At 42.6% G+C, this 5000-nt stretch overlaps 3 long non-coding RNA genes across 4 annotated transcripts in view; 2 read left to right on the top strand and 1 right to left on the bottom strand.

Moving 5' to 3' along the window:
- LOC143267890 (uncharacterized) overlaps positions 1–2367 on the bottom strand; it is a 4989-nt gene extending 2622 nt beyond the window's left edge. The window contains exon 1 of the long non-coding RNA XR_013043538.1: positions 2322–2367. This is a non-coding gene — a long non-coding RNA (uncharacterized LOC143267890). The remainder of the gene's footprint in view (positions 1–2321) is intronic.
- Positions 1–2878, top strand: part of LOC143267887 (uncharacterized) — a 4037-nt gene extending 1159 nt beyond the window's left edge. The window contains exon 2 of the long non-coding RNA XR_013043535.1: positions 2803–2878. This is a non-coding gene — a long non-coding RNA (uncharacterized LOC143267887). The remainder of the gene's footprint in view (positions 1–2802) is intronic.
- The window catches only part of LOC121826183 (uncharacterized), a 195285-nt gene that overhangs the window by 164793 nt on the left and 25492 nt on the right, over positions 1–5000 (top strand). The gene's annotated exons all lie outside the window — the stretch shown is intronic.

The raw sequence follows: 5000 nt of genomic DNA on the forward strand, positions 1-5000 counted from the left end.
GTGTGTGTGTGTGTGTGTGTGTGTGTGTGTACACGAATGTAGTGCCTTTCCAGTGACCTCTGAGGTCACTGGTATAATGACTGGGTCCCTGTACTTTCACTGCTCTGGCCATTTTGTTCAAGGCTCTCCTTGTAAGGTTGAGATAAGGTTTCTCTATCTAGTGCTGTAGGCTGTCTTTTATATCAAATAGCTGTAGGGTTTGTTTGTTTGTTGTTTGTTTGTTTGTTTGTTTGTTTTTAAATCCCTAATCAAATAACAGATAAATAAATAAAGAAATTAAAAATGAAAAAGAATCAGAAAAACTGCTGCTACAACTACCTTGTCTCAAAGAAAGAAGACAAGAAAAGTTCAAGGTTACCATGTAACCTCTTGACCTTGTGCCAGAAACTTTAGGGAAGAAAGGCTCAAGGGTGAGGCCACAGCTCCACTTCTCTACTTAGATATGCATATCTGTTGCCTTCCAGTTAAGCATTACCTTCTTGTTGGAGTTGGAGAAAACCTTCGTTGTTAATTTGAATTCAGTCATTTTTAGGTTTCTGAGTGTCTCTCTATATGTGCTCCTGACAAATTATCCCACTGCATCTCTTGTGTAAGGAATGTTGGACTCATTGTGTATTTATTTATTTAATTATTTTTTTTTTAAAAAATATACTTGGTTGTGAGACACTGTGTAGTTGCAGGGAATTGACTCAAGAAAGATCTCTGGGAAAGCAGCCTAACCCTAACCCTCTCAAGCCACCTAACTCCCCAACAACTTGCTGGATCTCTGAGTTTTTTTAAAAAAAGACAAAAAGAAAAGAGGCCTGAATGGCATGAAGTTGCCTGGAGCCCGGGGCTTACCCTTCCCCTCATAAATCAGTCCCCCAGCACTACTGTCTGTTGTCTGTTTGATCCCAAGTGATATATTTGTGTTTATGTCTATTTATTTAATTTTGTCTGTCTGTCTGTCTGTCTGCCTGCCTGCCTGCCTGCCTGCCTGCCTGCATACAGGAGTATAACAAGTTCCTAAGTTGAGTTCTGTCATCATGAAAGAAAAAGACAGGACACCGAGGGCACATAAAATGAGCAGAGAATCATATTTAGCCACAGTTTGCAAGACTCTTTTAGTAGCTGGAAAACTGCTGGTGGGTGGGAGTGAGGCTGATCTCACTCCATCTTTTCAGCTCCTTAGGGTCTCTGGATATTCTTTGTTTGGTTTTGTGTGTGTGTGTGTGTGTGTGTGTGTGTGTGTGTGTGTGTGTGTGTCTGTGTCTGTGTCTGTGTCTGTGGTGGTGGTGAATGCCTTTCATCCCAGCATTCAGGAGGCAGAGAGAGGGGCTTAGTGACCTTCTGTTTTCAGTTCTGGCCCTCTAGAGGCTAGGAAACAAAGAGAACAAAAAGGACCTTGCCTAGCATATCACATGGTAGCTTCCATCTTGGTGAGGTCCCTTCGCCAAGATGGCTGACATCATCGTGAATGCTTCCATGTTGGTGAGGTCAATAGCCAAGAAAAGTGCAGTGTACCTGAAAAGTTTAGAGCTACGACTACCCCACCCCCACCCCCCACCCCCGCCCCAGGCATGCATGCACACACACAGAGAGGCACACCCAGAGACACATAAATAAACACATTTTGAAATGAAACTAAAATGTTAAAAAGTTAACAGGAGAAGAAATTAAAAAGAGACAGAGAGAAAAATGTTGCTCCTGGAGTTTTATTTTATTTTTTGAGTTCTTGATTGATTTTTTTTGGGGGGGGGGTTTTCGAGACAGGGTTTCTCTGTAGCTTTGGAGCCTGTCCTGGACTAGCTCTGTAGACCAGGCTGGCCTCGAACTCACAGAGATCCACCTAAGGATGTTGAGCATTTCTTTCAATGTCTTCCAGCCATTTGTGATTCTTCTTTTGAGAATTCTCTGAAGAGCTCTTCAGCCCATTACTTATTTATTTTTTTTTTTTAAATTGGATTGTTCAGTATTTTGAGTTCTTTTTTATACTTTGGAGATCAGTCCTCTGTCAGATGTGAGGTTGGTGAAGGTGTTTTCCCACTCTGTAGGCTGTCTTTTTGTCTTACTGACCGTGTCTTTTGCCCTGCAAAAGCTTCCTCGGTTTCAAGAGGTCCCGTTTATCAATTGTTGTGCTCGGTGTCTGTGCTCCTGGTGTGCCGATGCGTTCCAGAGTACTTCCTATTTGCTCTTCTATTAAGTTTAGTGTCCCTGGATTTATGTCGACCCCCTTGGACTTGAGTTTTGTGCTTGGTGACAGATCTTTTACAGATTGACATCCAGTTATGAAATCTTTATTTTTTTAAATAAAAGAATCAAACAAATCAGAGGGCAGTGACCTGTCATTTTGTAATCCAGTTCTAAGAGAGTTCAGTGATCATGAAAGACAGAGACAGGACCCTGAGGGAAGGTACATAGATGCAATGAACAGAGAATCATACTTTACCATAGTTTGCAGGAGCTTTTCATTAGGTAATGGGCCATGCTTGCAAGCTAAGAGCATTTGCCAAAATTTGCAAGCTAAGAGCATTTACCAAAAAGTTTAGAACTGTGATTCCGCCGTGCCCCCCCCCCCCCACCAGGCATGCATGCACACATACAACACACACACATTTTTAAAAACTATAGATGGTGGTGAGCCACCGTGTTTTTGCTGGGAATTGAACTCGAGAAAGACCTCTGGGAAAGCAGCCAGGTGCTCTTCACTGCTGAGCCACCTCTCCAGCCACTTACTGTGCATTTTTGAAGAACTGTTATTACAAAAAGCCCGGACGGTGGTGGCGCACGCCTTTAGTCCCAGCACTCGGGAGGCAGAGCCAGGTGGATCTTTGTGAGTTCGAGGACAGCCTGGTCTATAGAGCGAGATCCAGGAAAGGCGCAAAGCTACACAGAGAAACCCTGTCTCAAAAAAAATTAAAAAATAAAAAACAAAAACCTGTTATTACAAGCAGTGGCTTATCACAGAGATCTGAACCCCCAGTCTCCGGGTGTGTGCCGTGACTGACACTGAGTCTGCCCTTAGCTCTCTCCTCTCCCTCCCTCCCCCCCTCTTCTTCTCCCTCTCCCTCTCCCTCCCCCCCTCTCTCCAGCCTCATGCTTAACTTTTGTTCCTGTTTGTTTGTTTTTGACTGTATCATTTCATTTGTGTGTGGGTGTTTCGCCTGCTGGGCTGCCTGCATGCTCACTGTTTCAGCGTCAATTTTGGAGTTCGATTTTGTACAGCGAGACAGATAGGTGTCTGATTTGTTTAGGTATTGCACCAGTTGAGACAAGAGACTGAGACTTTCTTCCTAAGCCCCGAGGGAGGGTCTAACTTGCTCCAAGCCATCCAAGCGGCAAACCCTGGTGAAAGGTGGGGGGAGGGGACACCAGGCAACCCGGAAGCATTTTGTCCCCATCTGTCAAGTGAAAAAGAGATTGTGTGTGTGTGTGTGTGTGTGTGTGTGTGTGTGTGTGTGTGTGTGTGTGTACGCATGTAGTGCCTTTCCAGTGACCTCTGAGGTCACTGGTATAATGACTGGGTCCCTGTACTTTCACTGCTCTGGCCATTTTGTTCAAGGCTCTCCTTGTAAGGTTGACTCTATCTAGTGCTGTAGGCTGTCTTTTATATCAAATAGCTGTAGGGTTTGTTTGTTTGTTTGTTTGTTTTTAAATCCCTAATCAAATAACAGATAAATAAATAAAGAAATTAAAAATGAAAAAGAATCAGAAAAACTGCTGCTACATCTACCTTGTCTCAAAGAAAGAAGACATCATATTAAAACATTATTGAATTGAAGTTCTATCCGGCGAATCCCTGTGAGTTTGAGACCAGCCTGTTCTATAGAGCGAGTTCCAAGATAGGCTCCAAAGCTACACAGAGAAACCCTGTCTCGAAACCCCACCCACCCACCCCCAAAGTACATTTAATGTAACTAATGAATATCATAAATATAGTTATTGAATGAAAAAAAAATTTAATCACACAATGTTTTAAGTATGTTTACTATTTTGTGTTGGGCCACATCATAGCTATTCTGGCGGGCCGGCCCCCAGCTGGATTCTCCTGAATCTGGAAATTTTTCTAGAAAATTAAATGCTGAAGATGAGAATAGGAAAAAAGAAAGAAAGAAAGAAAAGAAAAGAAAAGAAAAACAGCCTCAGATGAGTTTCTATAGGAATACTAATTTTTTAAGTATAATAAGACGAGAAATCCTTAACCATTTAAATAAGTGTAATCAACTTATGTTAATATTGATGAAGAAAAGGTGTATAGAATGCAAACAAATGGAGTTTAGCAAAATAAAATGTACAGTGTGTCAAAAAAAAAGGGGGGGGGAAGGGACATAAAAGAGGCCTGAGCCAGGTGGTGGTGGTAGGGCAGTCTTTTATCTCGGCACTCAGGAGGCAGAGGGAGGATTCCAGCCTGGTCTAAAGTGAATTCCCAGATAGGCTCCAAAGCTACGCAGAGAAACCCTGTCTCTCCCCCCCCCCCCCCACCAAAAAAAAAAAAAAACACCAAACCAAACCAAACCAAAAACAACAACAACAAAACCAAACCAAAGAAAAAAAGTTCTTTTTCATTTTGTTATGTGTTTGTTTGTTTGTCTGTCTATTTGTTTACTATCTTTTTATATGTACTTGGAACAGGATCTCTTGGCATAGCCTTGGAATTCAGAAAAATAAAATGTTAACACATTCTCCTTTTTTTCCTCATGTCCTCCACCCCCACCCCCACACCACATGTTGTGTGTGTGTGTGTGTGTGGGTATGTGTGTGTCCATGGCCCAAGCCCATACTATTTTTTTGTTAAACAATCCTGGAGTTACAGAAGAGACAGAGTCTATCTGTGTCATCCTAGCTGACAGGGTTTCTCTGTGTAACAGGCCTGGCTGCCCTAGAACTCATTGAGACCCGAGACCCCAGTGCCTCTGCCTCCCTAGTGCTGGGATTAAAGGAAGGCCTGTGCCAATAACACCTGGCAATTTCACCTTCTGTTGTTGTTTTGCATTTTTGGTTGTATTACAGAGTCTGTCCTG

Source organism: Peromyscus maniculatus, chromosome 11 (genome assembly GCF_049852395.1).
Source record: "Peromyscus maniculatus bairdii isolate BWxNUB_F1_BW_parent chromosome 11, HU_Pman_BW_mat_3.1, whole genome shotgun sequence".
NCBI lineage: Eukaryota > Metazoa > Chordata > Mammalia > Rodentia > Cricetidae > Peromyscus > Peromyscus maniculatus.